Here is a 26394-nt window from a genome sequence, read left to right as displayed (position 1 = left end):
GCCCCTGCACTGCCAAAAGGAAAATTGCTTAGCAATTTGAAGCGCATTGCTCACTGCTCCCAGAAGCAGCCTGGCAAGGACTTTGCCTCATAATCTAGGAGGTGTTGGTTGAAGTTCTTCGGTTCTTTGCAATAACCCCTTGAAACTGGTCAAGTTCAAATAATTTCCAAACCTGACAGTGCTTTACATATAACCTGTATTACCCAGTGACCCTGAAAGTCTTTATTACAAGAGAAGGCCATTAGACGAAAAAAGGAGAGAAATAAAAGAACAGCGCTGAAGTGTTCGGTTGATTTTCTCATTCAATTAGGGGTTCTTGATTGGGTTCCTCAGCTAGTTATAACATGGTCTCTATTTTCCCCTGTAAATGATGACTGTCTTGCTCCTGGCAAGTTAAAGTTTCCTTAACCGAGTTTCAGTCACTACACACATAGGTATGTATCATGAGGAGGTTTCTAGAACCTCTTTTTTCTATTGAAAAAAAATAAGATGAGCCTGAAATTTGGGGGCCAAAAAAAATAATTTAATAGCATACTCTTATCCTCAGAAGGCTACACTTTTCAGTAAAAGTGTGTTTTAGCTTCTCCCCAGGAGCTAAGAACATAATCATTTCATGTCAGCTTGTAATGAATTACCACAACTCTTTGATCAATGGCATCAAAGGCTATTGATAGTACCAATAATATAGATGTTAGAAAATTATGCATTGATTTAATCCTGACATCAACCAACTTTTCACTATTCTCTTTCCCTTCCGTTGCTCCCACAGAGTCACGTATAACTTTCAGATCCTCAATCTCCAGAGCCTCCCAAGAAGCAGGGCGTGAGACCTACTGGAGAGTCTGTCCACCCATCAACAGCTACTGGATTTGAACCCATCAAAAGATGGGTCATTTCACCATCCAAAGCACGTTCCTCCCCCACAGAATGTCAAAACTCAAGTGGTCACTGCACTTTGAGACGGCCTTATTTATGGGACTCTCGGGTTTCACCTCTTAATAATTCACCGTGGTTACTCTGGATTCGTGATGGCAGCAGGGCCTCGCAGCCAAGACAAAGTCTGAATGCAGCTCAGGCTTTCCTCCACATTCCATTTGTTCAAGTAACTTTTCCAGGGCTATGCAGTCAGGCCAATTATCTTAGAAACAAGCAATTATAACCACATTCACAGCTCCCTAAAAGGGTGAGTGCATTCTAGTAACAATTTCTCATGAAAGAAAAACAGTAATTGAAGGATTGGCGAGGCTATTGCAACAGACCAAGACCTCTGGAAAGACATTTAATAGCATGCGCGTGCACACGTGCACACACACAGTCCTCTTGCTTTCCTGCCAGGGGAGTTTTTCCTTTCCATCCAAATCTACCCAATATTTCTAGAGGGGGAAAAAATATAAAGAGATGGTAGGAAGTGGAAATTATGAAGTTACAGCTGGAATCCTGAGCTCTAATGCAATATTCTTTAAAATATATATGATCATCTCTTGATCATATATATTTTGAGTGTAAGTCAGAATGTAAAATGTTTGCAAAGTACTGTCCCTGAGATAATACATGGGGGAAGTGGTTTAGAAAAGAGAAATTACTCTACGGATTTAAGACAAATCTACTCCTATTGAGAACTTAATTTACATCTTTAGCAATAAAGCACAGTATCAGCTCAAATCAAGGGGCAACCAAACCATTCTACATGTATTGCTAGATGTATTGCTCTGAAAGCTGGTAACAGCCCCTCAGATTTCAATCTTAAATGAATTGTACACACACGAAAGCACATCTGCAGCCTGCACCATATATGGAAATGCATCTACATATTGCTCTAGCACTTATTGTCCAAGGCTATTTTTCTGGAACTAGGTGGTAAATTCCTTAAAAGTAACAACTCATTTTTGTGTTCCCCACATTGCAGAGTATAAGGCTTCCCCCATCAACTCAGTAACCACTGTGTTGAATTAACTATCATTCCTGATATTTTTACAGACATTGGACCTCTGAAATAACAAGTAAACATATGACTCTACTAGACTGGTAAGAACCTTGTCAACACACGAGAAAGAAATACTTAATAATGATGTTGAGTTATATGTTCCTTTGGGCAAAAGTAAATGTGAAACATATATGCACATGTAGTATACATGTATACACAAACACACACCTATACATTTGGACCTTGAGACCACTCCTTCCACTTGGTTCTGGAAACAAAAAAGGCAAACCATTGAGGGAGGGAAAGCAGACGACTAACCTCACTGCTTTGTTTTTCATGCATCTTACCAGAGTATTAGGACAGAGGGAAGACAAAAGGTAATTGAGCTGGGATTCTGGGGAAGCATTTTGTAAGTGAATAAAAGGCCTTAGTGATGAGTTCAGTGGCGGAGGGAGTTCCCAAACACATCTCCTGAGACTCGAGAGTGAACCTAAATGGAAAGACTTTCTTTTCTCAAAAATGCATACAATACTAGGTTTAATATTTTGCCTCTTCCCGGCACGGGCGACACGGATTTTGTGTTTGGACCACAGAGTCCAGCCGTTGGTGTTGCGGTTGTCTAGATGGCTGAGCGGGGACGGAGCGCCACCTACTGGCTGCAGAAGCAAGGAGAGTCGGGTCCGTCTCCAGGAGCTGAGCGAGCCTCCAATCAAATCCTGCATCATTTAAGTCAAGAAGGCTTTTGGAGCTGCTCCACAGAGAAATGACAAAGTACATACGATTTTTAACCCTTCCCTAGATCTCGGTCCCCAATTACCCTTGGGAAGAAAATGCAGAGGAAAAGAAATGGAAACGCTCCCCTTAGAAACGCAGGGAGTGGCGGGGATTTTGTCTGGAGGAAAGGAGAGAATGGGGCTCCCTTCTGTCTCTAGGTTTTAGAAAAGGCTTGAACCCTTGCTGGGGCCGTCTTCTCCACACCCTCAGCTTAGCTAGCTAATGAGGTTGCTGGATAACCGGGACCTGCGGGAATGAACTGGATCAAAGGGGCAGTGGGACAAGGCTGCTGTCAGATCAGGCCTGGGCTGAACTGTGAGGTCCTGTCCAACCCTGACCTAAAGGAGATGCTTTGAACCCAAGAGGAACAAAGCCCCACCTTCCTCTCTGTGCTGGATGGAAGGATAGCCTCCTCTGGACCACCTGTATCTCCAGGACTAGAGGAGACCACCAGCCCCCATAAGAGTATCTCTTTATGGAGGAGCCTATTTTCTACCAGTGGTCCCCCAACCTCCTTCAGACCTCAGAGTAGTTGATCCTCCCCACCCTCATTGATTTCTACAAGAATGCAGGGTCCCACCACAGGCAGATGCCCCTTGGGGCCATAGACCACTGAATGGTCACTATGAAGTCTCCACTTCCAAGAAATTCAGAGAACCACAGGATTCTTTCTGAAAAGTTTGGCATAACAAAGCCAAATTCACTCCAAGACCCAAATTAGGAGCAGTTTCTCAGCTATCATGTTGGAAGAATAGAACAACACATCACTTACTTCTGTGTGGTTTCTGATATGCGACTCCCAAAACAAGAAGCACAATGACATCAAGCTAGTGGGGTGTGGTGAGCACAGTAGCTTATGAGGTGTCCTCAGTCTGCTCTTCCCTAAGGCTTCTCCCCTCAGGTCTGAAATCAGCCCCATCACCTGTCCTGCTTCTTAACAAAATCCCTACAAGTAAATCCCAGAAGCTGGCACTTCTTTTACTCCACATTTGGAAAGAATTGTTCTTAAGAGAAAAAAAAAAATACGTGTTTTCAAAGGATTTAATGACTATTTTCTGAAATTGAAGCAAAGGACATTGATTTGATTAATCCCAGGTTATCTCCATTTTGCCAAATAACCCTTAAAATCAAAATAATAAAGGGGAAAAAACCAGTACATCTTGAGTGTATTTTGCAAGCTTAAAAAATTCATCAGAAGGGACCATATGATCTAATTGCTTAGGTTTAGATTTTAAGTGACTAATATTCAAAGAACACTCTCTACATGACAGAATCAAGTAGGGATGTGTTATATTGTGTACTAGAATGGTGGTTACAACAGAAGATTCTAGTATCAGGAACCTGAAAAACTGTTATTCTTTATATGACATCATGTCCATTCTTTCTTCCAAAAGCTCTATTATATTTAAGACCCTCTTTTTTTAGGAAACTAAATCTCAACCTCTAGTAAATTTATTTAATGAAGCAACACCTGAATGGATGTGTGTGAAGCCATGCTGATAAAAATGTGAGGTGGGGTTCAGAGGGGAGCAGGGATATATGTTCCGATGACTAGGTCCCTGGGCATTCTTCCTGTGTTGACCACACCCCTATTGTTAAAGCATCAGCTCCTCCCGGAAAGACTGTTTTCCTTTCTACTCCCAAGTTTCAGGTTTCTAACACAGGGCTCTAGACAAAGCAAGAATTCAGCGGCTCCCGACAGCACAGCCTGCCTCAATATTGAAGCTAATCCATACTTAAGTGGCAGCATAAAAAGGACACAGCTGGCCCCACAAGTCAACTCAGATGCAGAATCCAGAACTGGGGAGCAAGTCCAGAACAACTGTATTGTCTTAGTTTCCACTTGGGACTTGCATCCTCAGGGAGAACAGGATCCTTTCCTGTGGCCACCACCATGGTGGTCTTGCATTAGATGGACTCCTGCTACAGATCTCGTCTAGAATCTGGCTGGTAGTGCCAGCCAATAGCCCCATTCCTTCTGAGCACAGAGATTCATCTTAAACTCCCTGTGTATCCCTGAACTCTGTTCTCAAATGATGACAAATACCTGCTTGCCTGGACTGTTAAACATTAAATACCCCTATCTCTGACTTGGACTCCTGGTTATTTTATCTCATCTTGAATTCTATTAGTATCAGCGATTGATTGTGACCAATATTGTTGATTTTTTTCTTTTTGCACACCTTTGTATGCCCAAGAGGTTCCCATATAGAAGAGTTAAGTCTACAACAAATGTTGAAAAACTAATGAACAAATTAACAAATTGAGATTACTAGTATCACCCAATCGACATCATTTCTTGAGCAAAGTCCATAGCTCTGAAGAACAAACTCGTCCCTAAAAGGTACACTGTGTGCCTGGACTCATTGTCTTCTGTCCACTGCTTTTCCTTTCACATATAAATCTAGAGATAAGTTAATGTCCCAGTCTTCCTCCCCAGAATCTGGCCATTCCAGCATGTAGATGTTTAGCCAAATCCAAGTCTTTCAGAAGTACCATTCAGTCGTGAGACTTCTGGTGAGTTTGCAACTTATGATATAATATAATACATATACAATACATAATACAATACATATACATATACAATACATATACAATACATAATACAATACATATATTAGGGACATATTCAGACCTACCACCTGCCAGGACCCCCATTTTACCATCCCTGACAAAAGGACTGACTTTGTTCAAGGCACTCATTTAATCCTTATAATACCTCATGGTATATCATCTTCTTTGACCCATGAGAAAATTGAGACCTAGCAATGTTTAGTTGCTTGTCCAAAATCACACAGTGGCAGGGCTAGGCATTGAACTCCAGCAGCCAGGCTCCAGAGCCTGTGTTCATATCCTCTGGACCACACTGACTCTCTGTGATATGACCACACTTGTGGTTAGTCTAGTCATTATGTCAAGAAAGAGGGCAAGTGGCTCAGTGATGGTGCTCTTGTGGCCTCTCCATAGCAGCCATGGTCCTCCTGGCCTTCATTGTCACTGCCTGTGTGCTTTGTTACCTGTTCATCAGCTCAAAACCCCACACAAAGCTGGACCCAGGTTTAAGCCTACAAACAACAGATGAGAAAATCAAGGCTGAGAAAGGTTTGGTGACTTACTTGAGGTGTCATAGTTGACAAATGGTATTCTGAACCCCAGCCCATGACTTTCCATCTCAAGTCTTCTGCCCACCACACAGGGTCCCAAGGAGGTACCTCCTGATGGCCAAAGTACTAACACAGGAATCAGAATGGAGGTGCCAGAAGGGAGTCTTCCTGGGCAGTGTTGCCCCTTCTTGAACCCACGATTGGAAAGCAAGGCGAGGCAGGCTTCAGACTCGAAACACCTCCTCCAGCACTGCTTCATGGCCACAGTGACTGCCAGTGACATTCCAGGCAGCCCTAAAGAGGCAACTGTCCCCAACCCACGTGGATCAGTCCCATAAATGCCCATAAAAAGAAAGAAAGGAAAGAAAGAAAGAAAGAAAGAAAGAAAGAAAGAAAGAAAGAAAGAAAGAAAGAAAGAAAGAAAGAAAGAAAGAGGGCAAGGACAATTTGGCAATGACTCAAACTTTTGCCAAGTATGAAACCAATGCACCTGGCGTGTTCATCTATTCTGTTCCCCAGCAAAATGGTAATTAATTTAGAGCTGGGATGAGGCCATGGCAACTCTTCAGTTGAGAGGGTAAGGTGATGACTTACTTCCCTATGTGCTAAAAAAATACACAGATGATCAAGATAGCTTTAAAAGGATATGTGGCACAAATGATAACACCTCTACAAAATTGTAAAACAATATGAAAATATTTTAGACCTACAGAAATTTCTACTTACCTAAAACTTGATTATATTCTTCTCACAGGAACACTCAACTCTATCATGGGATGCACAATATTATACACTTTGATGATTTCACATTTCCAGCTTACACATGGGCATGATTATCCGTCCAATGGCTGAGGCCATACTTCTGGCCAGGGGAGTCCAGGAGGCAGAGGCCCATCTGCACTCCAGATTCCTGTTCTTCTTCCCAGGAGGCTTCCAGGAGACCGGGCTGTGGTGAGGAATGCCTGCCAGACAGGCCCCAGGTGTGGAAAGCACACACAGACGTGGTCTATACCTCACCCCAGGAGAGGTAGGGCCAGCTGGGCCCTGCTCAGAGGAATTCAGAACTGAGACCAAAAATTTGACTTAAAGCAGAACGTTTCTGTGGTAAAGAAATCACAAGATATAATGTTAGAAATATGCATGGGATGCTTCCTGCAACCTCCATTGGCTATAGAAATACAGAAACATAAGACTGTGACTAGGGAGGGACGGTTCAGATAATCTCTTTCTAGAAGAGACATTTCAGCACAATAAATTTGGGACCAGCTTACCTAAATGGGAGCATATATTCACATGTAGCCAGTTTTGCAGTGGCTCACTCCGTTTCCTACCATCATCTTTCCTCTTACTTCCTTCATTCCAGTCTCACAGAAAACCTGTGTGAAATCCACATCTTTGCTTCCTGTTACGAGGTACCTCTGGCCATTGAATGTGTTGTCCCCAGGAACTTCTGTGGTGTTCAGTGTGATTTGAGTGCAGTCAATCAATAGTTCTCCCTAATGAGTAATTGCCAACAAAGCAAGAATACAGGACTCCAGTCTTTTAGCAAACTTTTTCACTGCTGCAACTGAAAGACCCAACCAGAACAATGGCTGAAGAAAAGTTTATCTGGGGCTCACAGTTTCAGAGGTCTCAATCTATAGACAGCCAGCTCCTTGGCCCTGAGGAGGGCTTGAGGTGAGGTTGAACATCATGGCAGAAGGGTGCTTTCCTCCAAAAGCAGCTCACATGATGGTCAGGAAGCAGAGAGAGAGAGAGAGACTCCACTTGTCAGATACAAATATATACTCCAAAACCATGCCCCAGTTCCCACCTCCTCCCACCACACCCCATCTGCCTTCAGTTACCACTCAATTAATCCCAGCAGATGATTAAATTGCAGATTGGGTTAAGGCTCGTACAACTCAATCATTTCTCCTCCAAACCTTCTTGTATCATCTCATACATGAGCTTGTGTAGGACACCTCACATGCAACCATAAAACTCCAGATAGATTTGGATTTTAGTGGATGAATGTTCCATGGAATATATGGACATTCATACACTACAACATTTTATTTTGTAAATCTAAAATTCAAATTTAACCAGGCATTCCTATGTGGGGCCCAAAAGTATTTGTGTTTCAATGGCTTTGGGGATTAAAAAAAAGTCTCCTACAAAAAAATGCAAGTTCCCATAGCAGAGGCAAAAAATAAGCTGCTGCTAAATACAAATTTATAAAGGACTCAGAATTCATCTTCGATTAAACCATGCCAGAATCTTCTTCTCTTCCTGTTTTCCTAATCATAGCAGTCAATTCACCCAACTTGCAATTCTGGGAACCATCCTAGAGTTCACACTTGCCTTCAATCCCTACAGTCACTGAGCCACAAATCTATCCCATAACTCTCTTAAAGACTGAATTCACAGGGTTGAAACCATAGTCATCAATGTGACTGGTACTTGGAGATTATGTCTTTAAAGAGATAATTAAGGAGGTAATCCAAGATGGCCGACTAGAGGGTGACTGCATCTCCAGTGGCTCCAGAACCCAGGATTCAAGAAGGGGCGGCATTGAGAGACTCGGACTAAAATAGAGCCTCAGGGTGGGTCTCCCCCACCCAGTGAAGCGGTGAAGCCCTGCCCAGGCGGCAGGCCCAGATTCGGGTGGTTTATTAGAGTAAGGCAAAGCAGCTAGAGTCCTCCCCAGGCAGCCCTGCGCACTCTGGCGGTGGGCTCCTCCCACAGGGCCAGATTTTCCAGCATCTTGGAGCAGGCCCCCCAGTGAGAGCCTTTCTGCACAGAACCAAGCATCAAGTCCCTGAACCAGGGCGGCGAGTACCTGCCCACGGGTTGCCTCAGGGACCAGGACAGGGCAGCCAGGGACTTCCCCAAGCAGCCCCCAGCCTGGCCCCCTCCAGCGGGAAGCGCCTTTCCAGGCTAGCTTCTCAGAGCAGACCGCCCAGTGAGAGCCTCTCTACATAGAGCCAGCCACAAGTCCCCAAGCCAGCGGTGACCTCTGGCCCGCAAGCAGCCTCTGGGACCACGGCAAGGAAGCCAGAGACCTCTCCAGGTGGACCTGACCCCCGACCCCCACCCCCCCACCCCCGCCGCAGGCTTTTTCCACGGGGCGATCCAAGATGGCGGACTAGAGGGTGACTGCATCTCCAGTCGCTCCAGAACCCAGGATTCAAGAAGGGGAGGCATTGAGAGACTCGGACTAAAATAGAGCCTCAGGGTGGGTCTCCCCCACCCAGTGAAGCGGTGAAGCCCTGCCCAGGCGGCAGGCCCAAATTCGGGTGGTTTATTAGAGTAAGGCAAAGCAGCTAGAGTCCTCCCCAGGCAGCCCTGTGCACTCCGGCGGTCGGCTCCTCCCACAGGGCCAGATTCTCCAGCATCTCGGAGCAGGCCCCCCAGTGAGAGCCTTTCTGCACAGAACCAAGCTTCATGTCCCTGAACCAGGGTGGTGAGTTCCTGCCCACAGGTTGCTTCAGGGACCAGGACAGGGCAGCCAGGGACTTCCCCAAGCAGCCCGCAGCCAGGCCCCCTCCGGCAGGAAGCTCCTTTCCAGGCTAGCTTCTTGGAGCAGGCCCCCCAGTGAGAGCCTTTCCACACAGAGCCAGCTCCAAGTCCTGGAACCAGTAGCAGGCTAGGGGCAGCTTTCCTTGGAAGCACTGCATTATCAAGTTACTCCAAGACATCAGGCTACTGAAGGCAGGAAGGGGAGACACTGGAAATCTACAGGGACAATATAAGCCAATAGAAGAATTCTGAAATATCACAAAGTCCCACTGACATCTGACCAATATGAGAAAACAAGGGAAGAAAATGTCCCAAACAAACCTAGATACTATATCAATAAAACCCAATGACAGCACAGCAGAAGATGTGTCAGAAAGGGAGTTCAGAATGTACATAATTAAAACAATCAGGGAAGCAAACGAGGAGATGAAAGAGCAAATGCAGGCATTAAATGATAGCACCAATCAACAGTAAAAAGAGCAAATATGGGAAGCAAATGATCATTTCAATATAGAGTTAGAGATACTGAAAAAAAAAAACAGAAATCCTTGAAATGAAAGAAACAATAAACCAAGTTAAAAACTCCATAGAAAGCATAACCAATAGGACAGAACCTCAGATATGAAGACAAAATATTTAATCTTGAAAACAAAGTTGACCAAACAGAAAAGATGGTAAGAAATCATGAACAGAATCTACAAGAATTATGGGATAACATGAAAAGGCCAAATATAAGAATTATTGGGATTGAGGAAGGCTTAGAGAAATAAACCAAAGGAATGAACAATCTATTCAATGAAATAATATCAGAAAATTTCCCAAATCTGAAGAATGAAATGGAAAACCAAGTACAAGAGGCTTATAGAATTCCAAATATACAAAATTACAACAGACCCACACCAACGCACATTATTATGAAAATACCTAACATACAAAATAAAGACAGAATTTTAAAGGCCGCGAGAGAAAAGAATCAAATTACATTCAAGGGGAAACCAGTAAGAATATCAGCAGATTTTTCAATCCAGACCCTAAAAGCTAGAAGGGCCTGGAACAACATTTACCAAGCCCTGAAAGAAAATGGATGCCAACCAAGAATCTTATGGCCAGCAAAACTTACTTTCAGATTTGATGATGAAATAAAATCCTTCCATGATAAACAAAAACTAAAGGAATTTACAAACAGAAAGCTGGCATTGCAGAACATTCTCAGCAAAATATTCCATGAGGAAGAGATGGAAAACAATGATGCAAATCAGCAACGGGAGGAACAAGCCTAAAGGAATAGCCAAATAAAGAGGAAAACAAATCATGTCAAAAACCAAAAATGAGTCAAATGACTGGGAATACAAATCATATCACAATAATAATCCTGAATGTTAATGGCCTGAACTCATCAATCAAAAGATATAGACTGGCAGATTGGATTAAAAAGAAAAATCCAACAATTTGCTGCCTGCAAGAGACTCATCTCATAGAAAGAGATACCCATAAACTAAAGGTGAAAGGATGGGAAAAAACATACCATGCACACGGACACAGCAAAAAAGCTGGAGTATCCATCCTCATTTCAGATAATGTGGACTTCAAGCCAAAACTAGTCAGAAGGGATAAAGAAGGACATTTCATACTGCTTAAGGGAAGCATAAATCAGCAAGACATAACAATCATAAACATCTATGCCCCGAACATTGGCTCATCCATGTACGTCAAACAAATCCTTCTCAATTCCAGAACTCAAATAGACCACAACACAATAATACTAGGCGATTTTAACACACCTCTCTCACCTCTGGATAGATCGTCCAAACAAAAATTGAATAAAGAAACCATAGATCTCAATAACACAATCAACAATTTAGACTTAACTGACATATAGAATATACCATCCAACAAAGAACGAATACACCTTCTTCTCCGCAGCACATGGATCCTTCTCTAAAATAGACCATGTCTTAATGCCACAAAGCTACTGTTAGCAAATACAAGAAGATAGAGATACTACCTTGTACTCTATCAGATCATAATGGATTGAAATTAGAAATAAATGACAGAAAAAAAAAAAACAGAAACTTCTCCAATACTTGGAGATTAAATAATACACTATTATATGATGAATGGATAACAAAAGACATCAGGAGGGAAATAAAAAAAATTCTTAGAAGTAAATGAGAAAAAAGACACATTATATCAAAATCTCTGGGACACTATGAAAGCAGTACTTAGAGGAAGATTTATTACATGGGGTGCATTCAACAAAAGAAGTAGAAATCAACAAATAAACGACTTAACACTACAGCTCAAAGCCCTAGAAAAAGAAGAGCAGATCAACACCAAAAGTAGTAGAAGACAGGAAATAGTTAAAATCAGAGCTGAAATCAACGAAATTGAAACAAGAGAAACAATTGGAAAAATTAACAAAATAAATAGTTGTTCTTTGAAAAAATAAACAAAATTGATAAACCCTTAGCCACACTAGCAAAGAGAAAGAGAGAGAAAACTCAAATTATTAAAATTCAGAATGAACAAGGAAATATCACAACAGACACGAGTGAAATACAAAACATAATTAGAAGCTATTTTGAAAATCTATACTCCAACAAAACAGAAAACCTCGAGGACATCAACAATTTTCTAGAGACATATGAATTACCTAAAAGGAACGAGGAGGACATACACAACTTAAATAAATCAATTTCAAGCAATGAAATAGAAGAGGTCATCAAAAGCCTACCAACAAAGAAAAGTCCGGGACCACATGGGTTCTCAGCCGAGTTCTACAAAACCTTTAAAGAAGAGCTCATTCCAATACTTCTCAAAGTATTCCATAAAATAGAAGAGGAGGGAACCCTCCCAAACTCATTCTGTGAAGCCAATATCACACTGATACCTAAACCAGACAGAGACACATCAAGAAAAGAAAATTTCAGACCAATATCCTTAATGAACATCAACACAAAAATTCTCAACAAAATTTTAGCAAACCGCATACAAAAATATATTAAAAAGATAGTGCACCACGATCAAGTGGGTTTTATCCCAGGGATGCAAGGTTGGTTCAACATCTGGAAATCAATAAATGTCATTCACCATATCAATAGACTTAAAGTCAAGAATCACATGATTATTTCAATAGATGCAGAAAAAGCATTTGATAAAATACAGCATCCCTTCATGCTCAAAACACTAGAGAAAATTGGGGTAGTGGGAACATTCCTTAACATTGTAAAGGCCATACGCTAAGCCCATGGCCAATATCATTCTAAATGGTGAAAAACTGAAAGCATTCCCCCTAAAAACTGGAACAAGACAGGGATGCCCTCTTTCACCACTTCTATTCAATATCGTTCTTGAGACTCTAGCCAGAGCAATTAGACAAACCAAAGAAATCAAAGGGATACGAATTGGAAAAAAGGAACTCAAACTATCCCTGTTTGCTGATGACATGATTATATATTTAGAGGAATCTGGAAATTCCACCAGAAAACTCTTAGAACTCATAAGTGAATTCAGTAAAGTAGCAGGTTACAAGATCAATGCTCATAAATCCAATGCATTTTTATACATAAGTGATGAATCTTCAGAAAGAGAAATTAGGAAAACTACCCCATTCACAATCGCCTGGAAAAGAATAAAATACTTGGGAATCAATATCACAAAGGAGGTGAAAGACCTCTACAATGAGAACTACAGAACACTAAAGAAAGAAATTAAAGAAAACCTTAGAAGATGGAAAGATCTCCCATGTTCTTGGATAGGAAGAATTAATATTGTCAAAATGGCCATACTACCAAAAGTGCTATACAGATTCAATGCAATTCCAATTAAAATCCCAATGGTGTACCTCACAGAAATAGAGCAAGCAATTATGAAATTCATCTGGAAGAATAAGAAACCCAGAATAGCTAAAGCAATTCTCAGTAGAAAGAGCAAAGCAGGGGGTATCACAATACCAGATCTTCAACTCTATTACAAAGCAATAGTAACAAAAACGGCATGGTATTGGTACCAAAATAGACAGGTAGATCAATGGTACAGAATAGAGGACATGGACACAAACCCAAATAAATACAATTTTCTCATACTAGACAAAGGGGCCAAAAATATGCAATGGAGAAAAGATAGCCTCTTCAACAAATGGTGCTGGGAAAACTGGAAATCCATATGCAACAGAATGAAACTACACCCCTATCTCTCACCCTGCACAAAACTCAACTCAAAATGGATCAAGGACCTCGGAATCAGACCAGAGACCCTGCATCTTATAGAAGAAAAAGTAGGTCCAAACCTTCAACTTGTTGGCTTAGGATCAGACTTCCTTAACAGGACTCCCATAGCACAAGAAATAAAAGCTAGAATCAACCACTGGGATAGATTCAAACTAAAAAGCTTTCTCTCAGCAAAGGAAACTATCAGCAATGTGAAGAGAGAGCCTACAGAGTGGGAGAATATCTTTGCCAATCATACTTCAGATAGAGCGCTAATTTCCAGAATCTATAAAGAACTCAAAAAACTCTACACCAAGAATATAAATAATCTAATCAACAAATGGGCTAAGGAAATGAAGACACTTCACAGAAGAAGATCTACAAGCAATCAACAGATATATGAAAAAATGTTCAACATCTCTAGTAATAAGAGAAATGCAAATCAAAACTACCCTAAGATTTCATCTCACCCCAATTAGAATGGCGATTATCAAGAACACAAGCAACAATAGGTGTTGGCAAGGATGTGGGGAAATAGGTACACTCATACTTTGCTGGTGGGGTTGCAAATTAGTGCAGCCACTCTGGAAAGCAGTATGGAGATTCCTCAGAAAGCTTGGAATGGAACCACCATTTGACCCAGCTATCCCACTCCTTGGCCTATACCCAAAGGACTTAAAATCAGCATACTACAGAGATACAGCCACATCAATGTTCATAGCTGCTCAATTCACTATAACCAGATTGTGGAACCAACCTAGATGCCCTTCTGTTGATGAATGGATAAAGAAACTGTGGCATATATATACAATGGAATATTACTCCGCCATGAAGAATGAGAAAATTATGGCATTTGCAGGCAAATGGATGAAATTGGAGGATATCATGCTATGTGAGATTAGCCAATCTCAAAAAACTAAAGGACGAATGATCTCGCTGACAAGCAGATGAGGACATATAAGGGGGTGTAGGAGGGGTTAGTGTTAGGGTTAGAGTTAGGTTTAGGTTTAGGGATAAGGAGGGTGGTAAGAATGGAGGAAGGAAGGACTGTATAGAGGGAAAAGAGGAGTGGGAGGGGTGGGGGGAGGGGAAAAAATAACAGAATGAATCAAACAACATTGCCCTATGTAAATTTATGATTTTTAATTAAAATAAATTTCAAAAAGAGATAATTAAGGTTAAACAACGTTATAAGAGTGGGACCCAATCCAACATGACAGCTGTACCTGTAAGAGGTGGAAGACACACGTTGAGCAGAAAAAATGCCACCCAAAAATACATCAAGAAGGTGACCATCTGCAAGCAAAGGAGACAGGCCTCAGAAGAAGTCAAACTTGCTGACACCTTGACCTTGGACTTCCAGGCTCCAGAACTGTGAGAAAATACACTTCTGTTGTTTAAGTCACCCAATTTGTGGTACTCTGTTATGGTAGCCCTAGCAAACAAATAGATTAATTTTCATATCTTTCCCTCTCCGGCCACACTGTTTAATCTCTTAGCCAAAATAATTGCCGTGGTCTTCTAAGGGGATCTCCAACTCCACTGGACTTTGTTAAAGTTGTCCCGTAGATATAAATCCATGTAAAATTCAAATTTAATGGAGTTTTTCTGCTTAAAGCCTTTTTAACAAATCCTTGTGGGGACTTCTAGGCTGCCGGTGCTATCCCGGAGCTAGCTCACACAGGCTCAGCAAAGTCTCTTGTGCAGACTCTCATCAGCACTGTGTTGAATGGCACCACTTTGGTAGCTTGGAACAAGCCAAGGTGGGAGTATTTACTCCATGAGAATCAGCAAACATGAAAAATTAATGAGCTTTTTTCCTTTTTAATTGGAGATCTGTTGATTCATATTACCAGCCCACAATTACCTCTTCAGATGGGATACATTAAGCTACAAGAAACAAAAAGTGCTACCAAATGATAAATAAAGACAGTGATTCTCAAAACGTAGTCCCAGACCAGCAGCAACAGCTTGGAACTTGTTAAAAATACAAATACTTAGGGTCTCCCTAGAAGTACTACGTCAGAGGTCGGCCCCACCAATCTGTGTTTAAGCAAGCAAAATAGCTGATTCTGTGCTCAGTAAAGTTTGAGAACTATTGACCTAATTTTGTGTTCTCAAACTTAGGTATTTTTTATGAACTGGGGACTCACTAAAATGCAGATTCTGATTCTTTAGATTTGGAGTGAGGCTTAAGATTCTGCATTTTTAACAAGCTCCCTGGTGATACCAACACTGCTGATTCAATAACCACATAATTGAGTAGCAAAGACTTAATCCTCAAAGACCTTGGTAATTCACTTAACCAAGAAGACTAGGAGGAGGCAAGACTCGTTCAATGGCTCAGTGATATCACTATGCACCCTGTCTTTGTGTACTGTCCAGTGGTTTGCTAGTAAATTTTAACAACGGGTATGAGAAAGGGGGACTGATGATCTGTAACATTTGCCAATTTCCATGGTATAAGTACTCCCCACCATAATTAATTTTAAGCTACCACTGTGAGGCCAACTGGCTTGCAAAAATCTGGAAATTTTCACAATCAAATCTTACAAGCCAATATGAGCTGGCTCCAGGACACCACTGAATATAAGGCTATGATCCCAGAGTAAAAGAACATTAATGTTGGAGGGATGACCATGCTCTGAGCAGGAGTCCTCAACTGTACAGATGCATCGCAAGTCAGCAAAATTCCATTCTAGGTCGATGGATGAGCTGTAAACCTATTCCTGGTTGTCATTAGCCTACACAGGTGAGGACTATCCTGTGTTTGGAAATTCCGTATTTCTATGTGAAGGAAGAGGAGTCAAAAAAAAAAATCCCTGTGGAAGGTGAACATGGTCCAGAAATCAATCCACTGAACAAATTCACACTGAGTACCTCCAGCGTTCCAGGCATGATGCTGTGGTGAACCTGATATACAGAACTTTCTTTAAAGTGCTTACTACCCAAAAGTAGAGCTGATGCCCCAGCTGAAAAAAATGAAGTATTCAATGTGAAAGTACAAATATAACATAGAGAAAGACAAAGCACAAGAATGCGCACTCCATAAGGGAAAGGATTTTGCCCATAGCTTTATCCCCAGCACCTCCCACTGCCTGGCATACAATGCTCAGTAGTTATCTGCTGAAATGAATACAGGGAAGCTGCTGTTCTGGGCAGCATGGCAGTTTGGCGTTCAGACCAGAAGAGGAACCAGGGACTCACGAAAATCACCCTGGAATGAACAGGTGAAGACTCATTAAAGTCATGTTCCTTTAGAAAGCCACAGTGTCAAGATGTGCTATCTGCTGCCCTCTGAGGTTCTTCACTTTTCAGATAGAAATCCCACCAAATTTATAGTAAGGCCAAAGAGGACAGATGTTAAGAGGTGAGAAATACCCAGAGCCTGGCAGAGGACTCTGAGTCCCATGTTTCTTGGCACTTACCTGAATTTGCAAGAAATTAGCCAGCAGCAAAGGAAAGCCATTTGCCCCGTGTGCAGTTCTCCTGGGTTTGTGACTCCTTCTCTGAGTGGATTCCTTTCCCTAGTACTCTCTGGAGCTGACCCCAAATTTATGTTTTAACACCCCCTTGTGCAATTCAAACTAAATACAAAGAGGGGGAAACATTTCTGTTTCAAATCCTGAGGATGAGTGCTGAGCTCTGCAAAAGCCAGGTAAGGTGAACTTAAATGTGACAAAGAGATGGTCCAGGAGGAAACTTATTTGCTAATAGGAATCTCTGTTGGCAAGAAATCTATTTCAGTTATGGAGAAAAGATTCCAGGGAAAAGAAGACCTTCTTTAAACTGATAGCACTTTAACGAGTCATATTTCTAGGACTTCCTTTTATGTTTAAGAAACTAATTAAAGCTAGGTTTCAAATTGCCACAGACTAAATCCAATTCATATGCTGAGGCCCCAGCCCAATGTGATAGTATTTAGACATGAGGCTTTAGGAGATAATTAGGATTAGAGGAGGTCATGACGGTGGGGTCCTTATGATAGGAGAAGTGACCTTATAAAGAGAGAGAGAGAGATCTCAAGATTCCCTCCCTCTGCCCCCAGGTACATGCTCCAAGGAGAGGTCAGGTGAGAACACAGAAAGACATAACTGTGTGCAATCTAGGAAGGGTGCCCTCACCAGAAGGTAAGGGCCTCTGAAATTCCCTTCCTGTCACAAACAATAATACTGACCATATGGGTCAAAATAACTTTTGAGAACTCTGAAAATGAACCAAAGGCCTACAACAACTCAAAGAGCATTTATTCCTTGGGGAGGGGGGCACTCCTAATTCTCATTAAGAACAGCAAGCTTGGTGGCATTTTAACCTACTCTGTTTCCATCACACTCTCCCACATCTGTAGCAGCACTGAAAACTAGCAACTTCCCAACTATGGTAGCCACAAAGCAGCAACCTAGCGCTACCAGAGGGAGCAAATGGGCTTAGAGCTCCCCAGAAGCCTCATTCCCAAAGAACTGTGAATATCTGATCTTTCTGGAAGGTTCTGCGAAAGTTGCTTTCATAGACCTTGTTTTTATTTGACCTGACTCTGAGCTTACTAAGCAAGAGATACCCTACCCGTGAGTGCTGTTTAAAATTAGAGCTTCATGGGGCATTAATACCAGTTGGTACAAATGAGAAACTGGCCAAACAATCTAAAAGAAAAACCTGTGGAGTGAAATGTCTACAATGGACTTTACAATATACTCCTGGACACACATCCATGGAATCTGTGCACACCCCACAAGGACCTGAAAAGGCCCTAAGCTGTCATTTCTGGCTGGCCTTGAGGCTCTGCACAGGAAGTGAAGGCTAAGGCAGAGTTGCAAACTGTGCATTCGAGTTGCCTGTGGTTAGATCCCACAGCTGCTACAACAAAGCACCATAAACTCAGTGTTTTAAAACAAGATGAATTTACAATCTTATATTTCTTGAGGTCAGAATCTGAAATGGGTGGGTTTCAATGGACTAAAAGAAAAGTAGTGACAGGGCCTTGTTCTTTCTGAAGGAACTGGGGAGAATTTGTTTCCTGTCTTTTTATTTTTTTATTTCCTTCTTTTTTTGTCTTTGAGAGTCTGCCCCTATCCCTTGACTTGTGACCCCACATAACTCCAACTTCTGTTCCTGTTGTCATATCTCTGGCTTCTACCTCTTACCTCCTTATTCTCCCTATAATGACTTAGAATCCTATCAAAAACTGAATGCAAACGAATTAGATAACCTAGATAAATGTATACATTTCTAGAAAAGCATAAACTACCAAAACTGACTGGAAAAGTAATTTAAAATATGAATAAAACTATGAAAAGTTCAAAGATTGAATTGGTAATTTAAAACTTCCCACAAAGAAAACCCAGGAGCAGCTGGCTTCACTGGTGAAGTCTACCAAATATTTAAAGAAGAATGCCAAAAACATAAAAAATAAAGAAAAAAGAAAGGAAGAAGAAGAGAAGGAGAAAGAGGAGGAGGAGGAAGAAACAGGTCAATCTTTCACAAACCCTTCCAAAAAAAAATAAGAAAAGATGTAAAATTTCCCTACTTTTTCTGTGAGTCCAGTGTTACACTAACAGCAAGACTCAAAAAAGATATAACAAAAAAAAGAAAATAACAAACCATTATCCAATATAGACACAAAAAGCTTCAATTAAATACTTGAAACATATGAGAAGTGTTAAACACCATGACCAGCACCTGATAGCTTCTCCAGGAATGCAAAGTTGGTTTGATATCTGATAGTCAATGAATGTACACCAAACAAATAGAATAAAAGGCAAAAGACAGAGGATCACTTTAATAGATGCAGAAAAAGCATTTCACAAAGTCCAACCATCCTCCTTTTTAACAACATTCAACAAACTAGAAATAGAATTTAGTTAACTGGATAAAGGATACTATGAAAATCCCACCCATGAGCCCATACTTCCTGGTGAAAGGCTAAATACATTTCCCCTAAGATCTGAAACAAGACAAACATGCCTACTCTCATACTTCTGTTTAGCATTGCCCTGATCAGCAAAATTAGGCAAGAGGGGCAGGGGCATGAAAATCATAAAAGAAGAAGGAAAATAAATTAACTATCGCAGTCAAGGCCTGTGTTCTAACTTCACGGCATCCCAGTGCCTCCCTCTGCTCACTCCCCCTTCATTTGATCCTCAAAACTCATTTCCTACCAAAACTGTCTGCCTATAAATCTCAGAGTCTACCTCCAGGAATTCTTCAAGAAAGGCAATTGTGTTGATAAATCTTACTTTGCAAACTGTAAATTGCTACTCACATGTTTTACATGGTCCTACCAGTTTATGGGTTCACTTAGAGGGTAAATCATCAGTAACAAAACAACTACCATATACTCCAAATAGCTCAGTGGACCAAACTCCCCCTCTCTTCGCCAGTCCTCACACCACCACTTCCTCTAACCACTAAACAGGGCGTACAGACTTCCCAGATGCATGCATCAGTTATGAACAGCAGCAGCCCTGGAGATTGTAGTAGAGGAAAGGGTGCCTGAAGCAGCACTGAGAGCTCAGGGAGCAGCCCTTCCCCCATTACAGCCTCCAGGGCTGCTGCTTTATGATCCCTGCTCGGCCTCTGCAGCATTATTGCACCATCTCTGCAGGCTCATGATACACCCTCTGTACAGGTAACCTACCCTCTTCCCATGGCCCACACAGTCCTTTGAATCTCCTTTTTCCTGGATCCTGGGGAAAGGATTCTTCCAAGATTGAAGCTGCCTGGATCTTGGAAATTAAAGGTCCTAATAGCCAGGGAACAAAAAGTGTTGGAGAATAGACTTATTCCCTCTTCAAACACTAAGTGAGTTTCATCTTAAAGAAGACAAATGAGAAAATAGGAAAATCAAAACAGATAAAAAATAGTAATCAGCAGGGCATGCAGTGGGATAGAAAAAGCCAAGATAGTGACTGAAATGATGTCAGTGGGGAAAAGAGGGGGAAGACTAATGCAAAGATTCTAAATGTAGATGGGAATTTTAAATATATTTTATGTGCTTATATTCTTAATACTTATTATTTTCTCATGTAAAAAATAATACCCTCTGCCTCAAGAAAGAGGAGGAGAAAAAGAGAGCTTTAAAAATTGCATGCTTCAGGCTTGTGAAAACCTATTGTCTGCCAGATTCAGACATGTGTTTACTTGAGGCCATATGCAGCCATGTAGAGTATTTCAGAACTGCCACCTAGTAATTTAAAATGACAAGAAAAATAATTTAATGGATGCATGCCTGATTTCTCCTTCTCCTATCCTCACAAAAAGGGTGAGGGTCTGAAGGCTTTTGATGATTCTCTTAACAGAGGTAGCAAAAGACTTTCAAAGGAGCAAATTCTGGTTTGATTTCTACTTGGATATTTTCCTCCTGAAACCCATGGATTCATTCCCCAGAAAGAGAAGGAGCACACTGAGGGCATTGCCTGGGCAAGAGGAAGGACTGGCAGTGCCTTGGTCTGAATGTTTGGGTGTTCCCAAAATTTACATGTTGGAACCAATGTGATGGTGTTAGGAAGTGGGGCCTCTGGAAGCTAATTGGGTCATGAGCACAGAATCCTCATGAAGGAGATCAGTGCCCTCGTGAAAGAGGCATAAAGGATCTTGTCTGTTCCTTCCACCTTGTTAGAACACAGAGAGAAGGTGCCATCTATGAACCAGGAAATGGGCCCTCACCAGGCACCAAATCTGCTGGCACCCTGATCTTGGACTTCGCAGCCTTCAGTACTGTGAAAAATCGTTTCTGTTGTTTATAAGCCACCCTGTCTGGTTTTTTTGTTATAACAGCTAGAGGAGACCAAGATAGGTGCTGCTTCTATTTTCCCCTATGTGGAGAACTTTCCCTGTCAGAAATGCATGCATAGGACCTTGCAGAGCCCGGGAATCAAATCTTACCTCGTCACTGACTTAAAACTTTTGGAAATTTCACATGACACGATCCTAAATTTACATTTTCCCTGAGCATATCTCCCATATGTTCTTCCCTGGACTCTACTCCCTTAAGCACACAGACGCCCTCACATCTTCCTTATAGGAAGAAATTGTGAGGCTCGTGCCCATTCTCGTCTCCCTACCAATATACCTTCTGATCTCCTACCCGGGATTCTCACTTCTGCCCAGTTCTGACTGTTCCTAAGAAGGCATTCACTTCCTGGGAAAAACCTTACCACTGCACCACAACCATGAAACATGTCCAGGGAGAGGGGAAGGATGATGAGAAAAATGAGGTTGATAATGTCTACTCAAATTCCAAGGTTCATTCCTAATTTTTAAGAATTTTATATATATACATAAATCTAGACAGTGATAATAGCTACTAACATCACAAAAACAGAGACAACCAGTCATTTGAGACTCAATTAATGGACGTAAAAAACACCACCTATGAAGTTTTTGTTGTTGTACCTGGAATTGAACCCAGGGACACTCAACCACTAAGATACCTGGCCTTTTTTTCTTTTTTCTTTTTTCTTTTTTTTTTTTTTGATAATTTTAAGGCAGGGTCTCACTGAGTTGCTTAGGGACTCTCTGAGTTGCTGAGGCTAGCCTCAAACTGGCAATCCTCCTGTCTCAGTCTCCCAAGTCGCTGGGATTACAGGTGTGTGCCACCATATTCAGTCCCACCTATGAAGTGTTCCTCCCCCCTCCCAAAATCAAACCTGAGTCCAATCAGGTCTCTCAATCTAAAGCCTGTTTATAGAGAACACAGAAGAGAATATCATGAAGGTGCTACAAATCCACATTACAGGAAACTATGAGATGAAGTAATCACATTTTGCCAACAATGTAATTACTAGAAAAATATAAAGAGGCATTGGGAACTTTAGAATTAAAAGAGACTTGACATCTCAGCCAATTGCAATGTACAGACCTTATTTGGATCCTACTTCAAAGGAACTATTTAAAAAATACAGGAAACGTTAGGAATCTTGCTTGCTAATATTAAGGAATCATTATTCACCTCCAGGTGTGGAAATTGATGTTATGGTCATGTTTGAAAAAAGAGTTTTGGGGGCCTCATTTGACTCCCCTACATTCACCCTAGCTCTAACAGTGAGACCCCCATAACAGCATACAACTCAAGAAGAAATTAATATATTCTTCACTTTCAAGATTAAAAGGCACTTTCCCAGTGAAAGACAGCAAATACTTGAAAAGAGACATGAACAGTTTGCTAAGGGATAGTTTTCAAAATATTAAAAATATGACTGTCAATCCAATATAAAATTATCACATCAGTTTTTTTCAACCCACCCATTAATGAGGAAAACATATATAAATGTATGTGCATGTGTATATATATCCTGATGTGTGTGTATATAAATAAAAACGAGAATGCTAAAATAAATTTTCTAATAGATGCAAAACTGCTTGTCATCTTATATGGCAATCGAATATAATATTAAGATCATGTTTTATTCAGGAAGAAGTCAAGACTATGGCCAGTAGTCAAAATTTATTTGCATTGTTATGGACCAGAGTCATTTGCATTACTACCAATTTTCAACAAGTTAGCTTCTTTTCCTACTGTGATACAGTCTAGCTGATAGAAAGGCAGTCAAAGGCAATCGCTCCCATGAAGTGGTAGACATTAGCAATAGCTAGTGGCTTATCTAGGTCCCGGAAAGTTGGAGACAGTCCCTGGAGTTTGATAATTCCTAGAAGTTCAAGAGACAAAGCCAGAGACGGAGATTGAAACAGAAACAATAGGAGACCTCCTCAGAAGAATTTTGTGTGGGCAGTCTTCTATGGAGACCAAATGGGACAAGTGGCATCTCAGAAGACTGCAGGCTCCAGGGAGCTGAGGGGAGTCCAGGCAGGCCTCTGGCATTGGAGGAAGTATCACACACTGCCCAGCTGGGGGCCAAGGGCACAGGTCCTTGGCTGGTACAGGAGTCACACAGGACAACTCTTATCCCTCCCCCACCACAAGTTCACAGGAAAGGTGAGCAAAAGCCCGGTGATGGAGCTAAGCCTGAAGTAGCTGAGGCATCCTCAAATGTGGCAGAAATTCCCAGGAAGTTGATGGACAGTTTTATGCCACACTCAAAATGGGAGTTCTGGACTTTGAAATAAAATTTTATAGACAATAAATTTATATTTTTGCATACTCAAATTTGTGACAAGAAAGCTAGGCTCTGCACTTACTAGAAACCTGAGCTCTTCCTACGGAGAGACATGGAGCTGGCTCTGAAGAACATAAGTCTGAACAAAGAGAAGGAACAATCACAGTGAAAACAGGGCCCCACTGTGCACTGTGCCACCCCTAACAAACCCCCAGGGCACTGGCTAATGCCCAGGGCATGGTTTCGAGCTGCCATCGAATACCTGCAGCATGAAATCTATACTAATAGCTGGTTGTTTTCAAAGCACCATTTCTTTTTTCATACATTTTAGCCACTACAGATGAGTTATAATCAGATGATACAGATATCCAGAAAACAGACACCTGATTTCAAAGTACTGTTTTAATTTCAAGATAAATGCCTTGCTCTGTTGATGCTCATGTTCTCAGGATGATAGAGATAACCCCCCCCCCAAAAAAAATTCAGTTAAATATATAATGTGATAAGTACTATAGGGAAAAACAGAGTTAGGTAAAGGGACATACAGAATAACATAGGTTAGGCTAGATGTTGAGGCAAGTCAAGGGAAGCTTCTCTGATAAAGTGACTTTTGAACAAAGTCATAAATAAAAAGAAGGAACAGGCTATTGGCTACCAGAGAAAGAGTATTCCAGACAGAAGGAAGAATAGTTCAAAACCCCAGTGCACGTGTTTGAAGAGCAGTAAAGAAGCCAGTGGGGAAGGAGCCAGTGAGCCAAGTAAAGGAGGTTCGGAGGCAAGGACATAAAAGGAACTGGAGCAATGTATGTAGGATTTGCAGGGTCAGGGAAAGGCCTCTGGGGCCCACTTCTGATGAGATAGGAACCCCCCCTCCCCCCCCCCCACAAGGAATGTTGAAGAGATGCATGGGTGATGTGACTTGCTGCAGTGTTTAAAATAGACTATCAAAGTTACAAATGGAAACAGAATATCTATTTAGAGGTTTTACAGGGGCCCACCCTAGAGGTCAAGTTGGACAGTGTAGAAACAATGGAGTTGCTGAAAAGTGGGCATATTTAGGATTCATGCAGAAGGTAGAGTCAGCAGGTTTTGCTGAAAGATTACATAGTAAAGTAAAGAGTCAAGTTATAGTGAAGTAAAGAGTCAAAAACAAGTCCCGAATTTTTGGCCTATAGTTTTCATTTATTGCAAACTTAAGTTAAAAAAAAAAAAAAAAGACTGCTTGGCAAGAGAATCAAGAATTTGGAAATGTTAAGTAGACATTGGATATTTGAGTTTAGAATCCAGAAAAAAAGTTAGGGCTGAGAAGTCATCAACATGTGGATAGTATTTACAGTCATGTCCTTCATGAGTTCCTCAAGAATAGTTTTGTCTTGAAGGAGTTCCAAATTTATGAAGAAATGTTGTCAATTTATAACCTGAAAAAAACTAGCTTGTAGAAGAGGTATTTTTTTAATCTTTTACATCTGTCAAAAATATTTCAACAAGATAAGACAGAAACTATTTCTATCATGACAGGTAGTGTTCCAGGGAGGTAAGGTCAAAAATCCAGATTTACTGAATTTCAAAACAAGAGACTGACATTTTACTTCTTATTGCTTTCTTCCATTGTATGATACATATTAAACATGTTTGTGCTCAGTTTTCTGAAGCAGACTCTATAACAAATGTCACAGATACATTGTTGAAATAATTCAGTAAATATGTGCAAATTATTAATCATTGCCAGTTAATAGAATTGTTAAAACAAATAGGCAACAGATTAAAAGATCTTGTGTTCTTTGCTTGTGGTGTCTGAGTCATGGAAGCATTTCATAAAACCTTATTTCTGCTATTAACTCCCATTAAAATAATTATTTGAGAGGCCATTAGACTGACAAACTCGTGTACCCTGGGTTCCAACATAACCAGACAGCTACCCAACTCAGCATAATCAGTCATAGCCTAAGAAAATGGAACTTCAGTTTAACCAATCAAAACCTGGAGACTTTGCCTGGGGATATAGCTCAATTGGTAGAGTGCTTGCCTAGCATGTGAAAGCCACTGGGTTCAATCCCTAGCACTACATAAACATAAATAAATAAAATAAAGGTATTGTGTCCATGTACAACTAAAAAAAAAAATTTTTTAAACCAACTGTCAATTATCCTCTAACTAGGAACCTTCCACTCCAACAATCCACACACAGGACTATGCTCTACTTTAACCCACTAGGTAATTTCACTGCTCTGCTTCTGCATTCACCCTGATAGTTCTTACTTAGCCAGCCACTGCCAAGCCCCTTAACCACTTCCTGTTTGGAGCTGCCCGATTCATGCATTGCTGTTGCTCAAGTAAACTCTTTAATGTTTAAATAGCAACACTTTTAAGCTGGGGTAAAAATAGCTGAACTTGGTTATTGTTTTGTTTTTATTCAGTAAGGCATTCATTTTCTATTGATACCTTTTTTTTTTTTTAACCTAAAAAGATTTAAATTCATCTGCTAGCATTAAACTTGGTCAATTTGACAAATGGTAAAGTACATCTCTCTAGACTCAGGTATCAGGTTAGAGACAGAAAGCATATTCTAGTATTTTATAGTGAGCCAGGCACTCAGCCTTTTATACAGCATTAATATTAAAACTCATGACAAACTATTCATAGTTGGTGCATATTTGTGTAGTTATTATTTATAAAGTAAAAGCAATAGAGAAATCATTCAATAATATAAGTTCATAGATTATGACTTAAATATTTAATGTTTTCAAGAAAATATAATTTAAACAGCTACCTAGGGGAATTTATGGAAAAATACAGGAACTGAATGGTCTCACCCTATTAAGAAGAGATAC

General features: G+C 40.9%; 1 pseudogene across 1 annotated transcript; it reads left to right on the top strand.

Moving 5' to 3' along the window:
- Positions 1-5161: 5161 nt before the first annotated feature.
- LOC306658971 (protein shisa-like-2A) lies at positions 5162-6140 on the top strand (annotated as a pseudogene). Its single transcript has 3 exons — positions 5162-5215; positions 5600-5805; positions 5895-6140. The product of its transcript is annotated as a protein shisa-like-2A (transcript).
- Positions 6141-26394: the final 20254 nt, after the last annotated feature.

This window comes from Sciurus vulgaris, assembly GCF_902686455.1.
Source record: "Sciurus vulgaris genome assembly, chromosome: 4".
Classification (NCBI taxonomy): Eukaryota; Metazoa; Chordata; class Mammalia; order Rodentia; family Sciuridae; genus Sciurus; species Sciurus vulgaris.
This window is presented reverse-complemented; position numbering and strand designations above follow the sequence as displayed.